General features: G+C 45.6%; 1 pseudogene; it reads right to left on the bottom strand.

Annotated features, from left to right (window-relative positions):
* Positions 1-1,876: 1,876 nt before the first annotated feature.
* On the bottom strand, positions 1,877-8,161 carry LOC109762852 (sucrose:sucrose 1-fructosyltransferase-like; annotated as a pseudogene).
* Positions 8,162-11,974: the final 3,813 nt, after the last annotated feature.

Genomic DNA, 11,974 nt, shown 5'->3' with positions numbered 1-11,974 from the left:
CACGGAGACGGAGGCGGAGGCGGAGGCGGTCTTGGCGGTAGCGCTGCCGCTAGCAGTGACGACCTGGGCTTCGGCGGTCTTGGCGGTGACGACCTCCGTGGTGCTCGACGTCCTGGCGCTTAAGCCTTTCTCGATGCTATGATACTTGCTTGTTCTCGATGCTATGATACTTGTATGCTTGTGATGATACTTATCTTATTGTTGTTTGTGAGATTCTTATATGCTTTGTGGTGATGATACTTATATGTGTGATGCTTTGCGATGCTTCTTAGCGATGCCAATTTGTTGTGTGATGCTGTGTATATGTTGTTTGTTCTATATGTTGTTTGTTATATATTCAAATGAATTGAGCTGAAAAGAAACAGAAAAAAGAAAAAAATGGACAGAATCTATGCCGACGGCCTGGCCGTCGGCATAGGCCTGGCGTGAGCTCCCAGTGGACGACACGTGAAAACTATGCCGACGGCTAGGCCGTCGGCATAGGCCTGGCGTGAGCTCCCAGTGGCCGACACGTGGTACGTCTATGCCGACGGCCAGGCCGTCGGCATAGACCTGCCCTAGGAGCGCCCAGTATCTGACACGTGGCGTGTCTATGCCGACGGCCTAGCCGTCGGCATAATTTCAAACTAAGCCGACGGCTGGGCCGTCGGCATAGACACGCCCATGCTGAAAGGCGTCTCGCCATGTGGCGAGAAGCCATTGGGCAGCACTTGACGGCGGCCGCCGTTAGGCGATGAGGTTGCCGACGGCCAAGGCCGTCGGCATAGGGTCTATGCCGACGGCTTTTCTATGCCGACGGTCATCCTGGCTACGCCGACGGATATGTTGCCGACGGCCCTATGGCGACGGGGGCCGTCGGCATAGGCCTGACCCGACGGCTAGTCATGGCTATGCCGACGGCCCTGGCCGTAGGCATAGGGTGCGATTCCGGTAGTGACATAATGAGACTGCCTTCCCGGGGCTGGGAGAATGGGCATGATGGGAGCATGGCCAGGCCACTCTCGGGGCACAGCAGGCAATGCACTCCCAATTTGGTACTGCTTCCGGGCCTTCCTTGTCCTTGATGGCTGAACAGGAGGCTACCGTTCCTACAGTCTACGAAGTAGTTCGGTGCCGACGACATGCTCTTGTAGGCGGCCAAGCTGGAGCTGACGCGGCGGACGACGGTGGCGAGCTCTGGCGGCTGAGGCAATATTGGCACGAACCGCATCCTCAGCACCCACCAGTCGTCGTCGAAAGTGTAGAAGCCGAGGAGCCCGGGCGGGTGGAGGTTGCGGAAACGGCGGAGGAAACCGCGATCGGACGGTTGGAGGTACCAGCGCGTGCAGACGGCCGCGGCGCGGACGAGGGTGGTGGGGAAGCCTACGCGGAGGAGGATCTCACTGAGAAGGTCGTCGTTGCCGAGCACGATGGATGCGGCGGCGGCCTCGTCTCACCATCCCCGCCCATTTTGGAGCTGGGTTTTCGTCTCACGCGGCGGCAGGGTACAAAGGGATCGAGCGAGGGAGGGTAAAGAGGAAGGAATGTTGGCTAAAACCTACTACTCGTCTTCCTGGGCCTGTTCTTGCAGTTAAGGCCCATCTCAAAGCGCAAACTACAAGTCATTAGCGCCCATAAAGGTTACAATAATCTGGATGCTTAGCAAAGAAAAAGTAGAATGATATATGTACAATGTATTGGTTTTTTTTGCAGCTATGCCACCGTATTCATATTCAGACGATAGTCACCGGCTGCCCGGAATAAAGTTTGGTTGTGTGCAATTGCAAGATGCAGAGGCTATAAGAGCGACATTTTCATTTCATTTGTCTAAGAAAACATGTACATTGTGCTACCACCTTTAAGAAAAAAGATGGGCTATAGAATTTTTGTTTTCTTTTTACAGCGAAGCTGTGTAGGACTGGTTATAGGAGGAGTTCATCTCGTGAACGACGAGGCTGGTGGCAGTGGCCCGGGCTCTGGTGGCGTTGTTGAAGAGGTGCACGCTGGCGTTGGCGTAGATGGCCTCGGTCGGGTACACTCTTGACATCACAGTCGACTTCCCACCCATCACGAAGTTCTCGACAATGGAGTGATCCAGCATGAAGCACTCTAATGGATAGCTCCTCGTCGTCGAGCACTGGCGCGACATTCCCGATGACCCTCTTGACGATGTCATTGGCGTGGGATGAGTGTGTATCGTCCTGGCAGAAGTACGTGTGCAAGCCGCTGTCGAGGCCTCTGCCGACGTAGAAGTAGATGGCAGTACACTCCGTGTACCCGCCATGTTGCCCCGCATCGGCGGGCACGAGCGGGCCAAAGGGGCCGAGTGCACCCCGGCCCGCCGCGCCACCGGTAGTGCTGCAACTGAGCCCGACATCGGCCTCCTTAGCAATGGCGACGTCTAGTGGGTCAAGGCGGAAGGAGGCCTCAATGTCGAGCTGGATGGCGCGGTGGCGGTTGAGAGGGAAGACGGGGCAGCGATCAATGGTGATGTTGCCGAGGTCGGTGGAGTTGGACCGGAGGGTCTCTACCTCCTCCACCGGCCAGTGAAGGAAATTGGTCCCGGTCTTGGTGTCCAGCACCACCTTCTGGGGGAATGACTGCGACTGTAACATAAAACAATAGTGGGCAATTGACACTAATTAATTATTCAGTCAAGAATCCTAGGTACCAATCATTGACACTAAAGAAATAATAGTACTAAATAGTACTAATTAGTTGAACAGTAAGAAAACAAGACATCTCCTTTTCTTGTCTAATCCCAATTTGGTTGGTTCTAACAGAAATTATTTTGTACTCCCTCTGTCCCATAATATAAGAGTGTTCGTATATTATGGGACGGAAGGAGCATTTAATTTGTTGGTAGTACCAAATTGCTAATCTTTCCATGCCACTAGACCACATGCTAAACAGCAGGATAGGCCAGAACCACTCAATCCGGTTCTATTCACATAACCGGATTTTGCAAATTACTTCTGTATAAACTAATTGTAGACACTATTGTGGTTTTTGCATTTGAGCAACTGTTTTTCTCATATGGACAACTGTTTTTGCATCACAATTTTGGGTGATCAAGCCACTATCCTACCTAAGCTAAGGAGACCTTTCCATGTTGCATTGATGAAGTGCAATAATGGGGTGGAATTCAAATAGAAAGATATAGGAATAGACGAAGACCAGTAGGGATCCACGCCACGAAAGGCAGGCCCAATGTGTGTTACTGTCCTAGCTAAGTAGGAGTACTATGTCCAATGCGGTGGTAGGGATGGGATGATCCAGTCGACTCATCCGAGCCACCCATAATTCTTGGAGCCCAACTCTAGGCTTGGCACACGCCAAGTGTCACTCCGTCTGGCATGTGCCATGCTTTGACCTCTCACCTACCCTTTATTGCACAACACGTCAGTGAGGGTTTTAGCCTCCATATTGTGAGCTCGATGCTCAAGCCTGACCGTCTGATTGCTCCGAAAAAATATCTGATGCATCGAAGCTTGTGATGCTACCGTAGCATCAAACTCACATTGTGGTCTTAAATTGTTCAAAAAATTCCGAAAAACAATTAGCACACTCACACAACATCAATGCAGGTTGTCACAAAATTTCAAGTCAAAATTCAAAACATAACTGAAAAATTAAAAATGACAAATTCAACACCAACCAAATAGTACATAACATAACTTGGGCTTTAGATTTGGCCATTATCACACTGATGTCAAATTTGTCATTTTTTATCTCAAAAAATATTTCAAATTTTTATACGAAATTTTCTGACATCATACATTGACGTTGTGTTAACATGCTAGAATTTTTTCAGATTTTTTAAAATATTCTATGGCATCCGTTGCACCGGTAGCACCACAAGTGCGGGTGCACCGGATACATTCCCTATTGCTCCATCGATGGTGACAAGGCAACATCCATGTGGACCTCGCTTTTTTCTAATGTCCAAGCTAAGCTAAATTTCTTCGGATTGTTCGAACAACACTCTTGGTTACGACTTACGGATCCCTCCAAGTGGCAACCAATCCATCTACCTGTTTGGCAAGCACTGCCACGTGAACAATTGGCTGTTTGGCACTCACCGTTACGTCAACAACTGCATGTACATGTCCTTTTAGAGCATGGTATAGCCGGCTTTTGGCTATATGATCTTGCCATATCATTTATAGCCAAAGTTATAACCAACAAGTACAATAGTTACATATAAATATATACTACTTTGTTGATACATGGTCCACCATTGTCTCTCATAAAGTGTATAGGAATGCGTGCCACAGTCGATTGTTAATTAGTAGCCTGCTTTTTTTCTCTTCCCTCTTCTCTCTCCCCCAACTCATCCAAATATATTATTTAAAGTCTTACAGCCCGCCTATGTCATCCAATTGTACTTGCTCTTAAAAGTACTCTTACTAACTTTATGATGGGGCAAGGTGCGACATGTCGAATAACTGATCTAGCAAGCTGTTGTAACATGTACGCTTGCCATGCAGGAATTCAACAGTGAAAACGGTTCGAGATGTGGACGCACCGTTTGTGAGATAAAACGTTTTGAGTAAACAGATCTACAAAAAAGGAAAAACTCACAGGTTGCGACAAGTGGCACGGATGCAGCATGCCACTTGTCACAACCTGGGAAGGTGGGAGTGATCTTTGCAAAGAGTACTCCTCAATTAGTGATTTCGGGATGCTTAGCTAAAAAAAGGAAGTAGAATGATATCCATGGACCCAACTTGATCCCAAGCCACATATATGTACAATCTATAATTTTTTTAGGGGAATATGTACAATTAATTTGTTTTTTTAAACCACCTAATATATTAGTTAATTAAGAAAGTTATTACAATCTTTCATTACAAATTCACCACGCAGGGCAAAACATCATTAATAAGCATACCATCCAATCTATTATCGAAGCTAAACTTTGCAATCGTATGGGCCACAACATTAGCCGAATGATTAATCCTGGAATATTTGAAATTATTTATGAGGTTTGATAAACTCCTTGCTTCCTTTTTCAAATCGGCCAGTGTGGACCTGTCAACTATTTCATTCCCAAGGGACGCAACCTACAATCAGTCTCTAAAATTATAGGATTGTGAAAAATGATACCTACATATTCGTTTGTATGTGTTCCAGATATGCCACGTACATGATACAAAGAAGAGAATAAAACCCCTTGTCCTTTCCTCCATCACGGGCTGGTGGGACCCGCGTGAGGAGGAGAGAGAACTTTTATCGCACAACGTGTTTGCCCAGTCAACTCAGATAAATACGGAGCTATACGGCTTCCAGTGATCACATAATCACCTCAACTTGTATATAGTGACTGTATTGACCCAGTTCTTATGTACAGTGACCAAAGTGAGCTCATGGCGCAAGTTCAACTACCGTGGATGATATTTGCTCTATTGCAATTGCACACAACCAAACTTTATTCTGGGCAACCGGCGACTATCATGTGTGAATATGAATCGCATAGTGCGACACTCTTTTATATAAGAACACATGCACGCATGCGATGGCGTGACACGCACAAAAGATACACACAATCACCCAGTACACACCTGGCACCAAGGAAGACACACACAGAGACGCACGCACGGGGGGTGCATCGGCCATGTTATGTTATGCTCCAAATTCAAGTATAAAGAGAAAGGCTAACTTCTGACGAGCGAGCGGAGCGAGGCCCGTCGCTGGTAGGCTTGGACCGAACTGGAGTGTAGTGAGTTTGAAGTTAGCCATGTGGGCCGCCCCCGACAGGGATGCCTGCGGGTGGGGAGGGTCCCCCCCCCCCCCCCCCACGGTATGGATCAGTATTGACCTAGGTCACCTGTGTTATATATACCTCTTGTAAGCCGCCGCACGGGATGGTTGATCAGTTGTAAATCCCCGGCGATTTATAAGCTCCCCCGATATAGTGGAGTTTGGCTGGCTGGCGCCTGTGGGTTTTTTTGCCTTCGTGTGGAAGGGGTTCCAACGTTAAAATCTTGTGTCCCTTGCTTGTTTTTGTTCTTCATCGTGTTCGATTGCATGTCATATCTCTAACAAGTGGCATCAGAGCCTTGTTTCTGTTTAGGATTTTGACGACATGTCATCGATGAAGTTCGATCTACCGCTGCTGGAGTACGACACGAGGTTTTCCTTGTGGCAGGTGAATATGCGGGCTATCCTGGCGCATCTCGATCTGGACGAGGAGCTAGATGGCTCCGTGGAAAAGAACCGAAGGCGTGGACCAAGGATTAGAAACACAGAGATTGTAAGGCTTTGTCTATGATTCATCTTCATCTATCTAACAATATTTTGCAAGAAGTGCTGGAGGAGAAATCTGGAGCAGCTCTCTGGCTGAAATTGGAGTCGATCTACATGTCCAAGGATCTGACCAGTAAGATGCACATGAAGCTAAAGTTGTTCACGCACAAGTTGCAAGAAGGTGGTTCCGTGCTAAACCACTTTTCGGTCTTCAAGGAGATCATTTCTGATGCCTAATTCTTTTTCAAATTTTCGAGATACCATATTATATAGTCGTGATGAACTAACTGTTGCTGAAGTATATGAGACCCTTCAACAGAAGGAAAAGATGAAATATATGTTGCAATCTGAGGAATCATCCTCCAAAGGTGAAGCTTTGCAGGTACGAGGTAGGCCTGAGTAGAAAAAAATACAACAACAACAACAACAACAACAACAACAACAACAACAACAACAACAACAACAACAACAACACCAACAACAACAGCAACAACAACAGCAACAGCAACAGCAACAGCAACAGCAACAGCAACAGCAACAGCAACAGCAACAACAGCAACACCAGCAACAACAACAACAGCAACAACAACAACAACAACAGCAACAGCAACAACAACAGCAACAACAACAACAACAGCAACAACAACAACAACAACAGCAACAACAACAACAACAACAACAACAACAACAACAACAACAACAACAACAACAACAACAACAACAACAGAGATAAAAGCAAGAACGATAGAGGTTGTTCAAAGTCCGGAAGATCTGGGAAGGACAAATTCTGCAGGTACTGTAAGAAAGAGGGTCACCTCATTGATGAGTGTTGGATGCTGGAAAATAAGGACAAGAGGAACGGTATGTGGAAACCTAAAAATAAATCCAATGGTGATGGCAAGGTTAATGTTACATCTGGTAATAGGTCTGAATGAGATGATGCTTTAGTTGTTTTTGCTGGATGTGTTTCATGTCATGATGAATGGATACTTGATTCTGCCTGTTCGTTTCATATATCCTGTAACAGAGATTGGTTCAGTACTTATGAGTTTGTGCAGAGTGGAGATGTTGTGTGTAAGGGAGATGACAACCCACGTGAGGTTGTGGGCATTGGTTCTGTTCAGATCAGGACACATAACAGCATGATACGCACGTTGACAGATGTGAGACACATACCAGGCATGGCCAGAAACCTCATCTCGCTGAGTACTCTTGACGTCAAAGGGTACAAGCACTTCGGTTCAGGTGGAGTGTTGAAGGAAACAAAAGGTTCCCTCGTTCATGCGATAGGTGACATGAATTCTGCTAAGTTATATGTTCTTAGAGGAAGCACTATTACTAGTACTGCTGTTGCTACTGTTACTTCTGATAAATCCAGTAAAACTAATATTTGGCATATGTGTCTTGCGCATATGAGTAAACTTGGCATGGCAGAATCGACTAGGAGAGAACTTCTGGATGGGTGCAATGTAAGTGAGTTGAAGTTTTGTGAGCACTACATTTTTGGTAAGCAAAAGAGGGTAAAGTTCAATGTTATTGTTCATACCACAGAAGGTATATTAGATTATGTACATGCTGATTTACGGGGTCCTTCCTGTAAACCCTCGCTTGCTGGTGCTCGTTATATGCTTACAATTATTGATGATTACTCCAGAAAATTTTGGCCTTATTTTCTAAAAAATAAATATGATGTGTTTGATACCTTTAAGGATAGGAAAGTTATGGTAGAAAGGCAAACTGAGAGGAAGGTAAAAATACTTCGTACTGACAATGGTATGGAATTCTGTTCAAAAGCTTTTAACAGTTATTGAAGAAACTTGGGATCGTCAGTCACCACACCATCCCATACACTCCTCAACAGAATGGTGTGGCTGAGCGCATGAACAGAACCATCATCTCCAGGGCTCGTTTGCATGTTGTCCAATGCTCGCATGGGCAAGCGTTTTTGGGCTGAAGCCGCCTCCACCGCCTGCTACCTCATCAAAAGGTCAACATCCATTCCACTTAATAAGAAAACCCCCATTGAAGTATGGTCTGGTACACCAGCTGATTATTCACAGTTGAGAGTTTTAGGTTGCACTGCATATGCACACGTTGATAATGGAAAACTTGAGCCTGGAGCTATTAAGTGTGTGTTTGTTGGATACAGTTCAGGAGTAAAAGGATACAAGTTATGGAATCTTTAAACTAATAAGGTTTTTGTGAGAGGAGTGTTGTTTTCAATGAATCTGTTATGTATCATGATGATCTGTCCACATATACTTTTGATGTAGAGCCACAATGAGTTACTGTGCAGGTGCAGCACCTTGATGAGGAGGAACATGTAATTGGTGATAATGATGATGTTGCTCCAGATGCACAGGTTGATGACAATGTTGATGATGCTCCAGATACAGAGGTCCACAATGATGATGTTGTGCGACACCCACCCTCTGTTTTGCAGTGACGGGTTCAGTCTCTTGCAGATAGCAGGAGCAAGAGAGTCATTAAGAAAACTAACCGCCTAATTGAAGAGTGTAACATTATTCATTATGCTTTCAGTTGTGCAAAACAGGTTAAGAACATCCATGAGCCATCGAAGCAGTTGTTTCCGGTGACCATGAGAAGTGGATTGCTGCTATGCAGGAAGAGATACAGTCACTTGAGAAAATGGCACATGGGATGTTGTGAGCTTGCCTAAACAAAAGAAGACTGTTCACTGCAAATGGATCTTCAAAAGAAAGGAGGGTTTGTCTACTAGTGAGCCCGCGAGGTTTAAGGCAAGGTTAGTGGCTAAGGGCTTCAGTTAGATACCAGGTATTGATTATAATGATGTGTTCTCTCTAGTTGTCAAGCATAGTTCCATTCATGCATTTTTTGGTATTGTTGGGTATGCATGATCTTGACCTTGCCCAGTTAGATGTCAAGACTGCTTTTCTGCATGGTGAATTGGACGAGGAGATCTACATGGACCAACCAAAAGGTTTCATTGTGCCTGGTAAGGAGAAATTTGTTTGCAAGTTAAAGAGGTCCCTATATGGTTTGAAACAATCTCGCATACAGTGGTATAAAAGGTTTGATTCATTTATGATATGGATTTAAGAGGTCTGCATATGATAGTTGTGTTTACATTAAATTTGGTGATAGATCACCAATATACTTGTTGTTATATGTTGATGATATGTTGATTGTTGCCAAGGGCAAGAAAGAGATCACTACTTTAAAGGCACAATTAAGTAGTGAGTTTGAGATGAAGGATCTTGGTGCTGCTAAGAAAATTCTAGGTATGGAGATTACGAGGGACAGAAATTCTGGTTTGTTATTTCTTAGTCAGCAGAGTTACATTAAGAAAGTTCTTTATCGTTTTAACAAGCATGATGCTAAGTCAGTAAGTACTCCCATTGCTCCTCATTTCAAATTATCATCTTCTCATTGTCCTAGTAATGATGAAGAGTTTGAGTATATGTCAAAAGTTCCATATTCCAGTGTTGTTTGTTCTTTAATGTATGCCATGGTGTGTTTTGTGCCCGATTTGTCATTTGCAATGAGTTTGGTCGTTCGATACATGGCTAACCCTGGTAAAGAACATTGGAAGGTGGTTCAATGGATTTTCAGGTACCTTCATGGCACTTCCAATGCTTGTTTGAAATTCGGCAAGACTGGTGAGGAACTAGCTGACTATGTGGATTCAGATTTTGCTTCCAGCGATTTGGACAAGAGGAGGTCCCTTACAGGTTATGTGTTCACAGTTGGTGGTTGTGCCGTGAGTTGGAGGACAACATTGCAGCAAGTAGTTGCTCAGTCTACCGCTGAAGCAGAATACATGGCTATTGCAGAAGCATGTAAAGAATTAGTTTGTTTGCAAGGTTTGTATGGTGAGCTTTGTGGAGATAATTCTTGCATTAACTTGGTTTGTGACAGTCAGAGTGCCATATACCTCACTAAGGATCAGATGTTCCATGAGAGAACAAAACACATTGATGTCAAATATCATTATGTCCGAGACATTGTTGAGCAAGGTAAACTGAAGGTATGCAAGATTAGTACTCATGAAAATCTTGCTGATATCTTGAGAAAGCTAGTTCCTGTTGCTAAGTTAGTTGGTATAACTCATTAGCCCTAGTGGCTGTTTGGTGCCGAAAGTGTTTTCTTTGTTGTTTAGGGAGGAGGTTCTCGTTCATGCTACAAGATGGAATTTTGTCTCAAGGTCGAGTTTGTTATGTTATGCTCCAAATTCAAGTATAAAGAGGAAGGCCAACTTCTGACAAGCAAGCGGGGCGAGGCCCGTCGCCGGTAGGCTTGGACCGAAGCTGAGCATAGAGAGTCTGAAGTTAGCCCATGTGGGCCGGCCCCGATAGGGATGCCTGGGAGTGCGCAGAGGGGGGGGGGGTGGGGCGAACCCCCTACGGTACGGATCGTGACCTAGGTCACCTGTGTTATATATACCCCTTGTAAGCCGCCACACGGGATGGTTGATCAGTTGTAAATCCCCGACGTTTGTAACCTCCCCCGTTATAGTGAAGTTTTGCTGGCTGGCGCCCATGGTTTTTTCCTCTTCACGTTGGAGGGGTTTTCTACGTTAAAATCTCATGTCCCTTTGCTTGTTTTCGTACTTCATCATGTTCGATTGTGTGTCTTATCTCTAACAAGCTAGCCACACTCACATGCACGGCGCATATAGAGCACCCACGTCGTTGCACTTCTGCCACGCTCCGAAGCTCGACGCGCCCGCAATCACTGGATTCTATGGTGAACCAGACGTGGAGCATAGAAAGAAATCTTGGGACGCAATCCGATACCTAAAACGACAGGATGCACTTCCATGGTTGTGTGTCGGGTATTTCAATGAAGCGCTATTACAAACTGAACAGAAGGGTGGTAACCAAAGAAGTTTTCTGCAGATGGAAGGTTTTCGCGACTGCTTGGCCGACTGCGGCCTTGCGGACTTGGGTTTTTCAGGCTATCCCTACACGTGGGATAACAAAAGACAAGGCGATGAAAATATTCAGGTCCGTCTCGACAGGGGAACTTGCAATGATGATTTCTTAGCGTTATTCCCGCACACACACGTCCAACACATAACTACCGAGGAGTCGGACCATGTCGCTTTGGTGGTTCACTTTCTGGAGACGGCTCCAGAACGGGGACACCGTGGAGCACGACAGTTCAAATTTGAGGAGGCATGGTTAAGGCATGAGAGCTATGATTCCATTGTAGCTGAGAAGTGGTTGGAAGCTGACGATGGAGAAACGGGGCCTGCGGCAACTTGCGGCAAGCTAGGAAAGCTCACGGCGAGGGGGCGTGTGGTGTTTGGCTCAATCCGCAATCAAATAAAGCAGCTAAAGGTACAGCTAGATGATGCAAAATTCAGAGCTTTACGAACTGGGTATACTACGGAGGTGAGGGACATAGAAGAACAACTTCATGAGGTTTACGCTCGTGAAGAAGTAATGTAGCGTCAAAGGTCCAGAGTTGACTGGTTAGCAGCAGGGGACATGAGTACAAAAATACTTTCAAGGAAGAGCATCACATAGGAAGCAGAAAAACACGGTACGGGCACTGATACGTGAGGATGGATCGAAGTGCATGGCAGATGAGGAAATGAGCGAGATGGCGGCAAAGTTCTATGAAAATTTGTTCACTTCAGAGGGGTCGGTAGGAGCGCATGAACTACATGACAATATACCAGCTGCTGTTACAGACGATATGAACCAGAAACTAGTGGCTCCAATTGCAGACGAGGAGATAGAGAAAGCTTTGTTCCAGA

Source organism: Aegilops tauschii, chromosome 6 (assembly GCF_002575655.3).
Source record: "Aegilops tauschii subsp. strangulata cultivar AL8/78 chromosome 6, Aet v6.0, whole genome shotgun sequence".
NCBI lineage: Eukaryota > Viridiplantae > Streptophyta > Magnoliopsida > Poales > Poaceae > Aegilops > Aegilops tauschii.
Note: the sequence above shows the minus strand (reverse complement) of the source record. Positions and strands in the feature narration are given on the sequence as shown.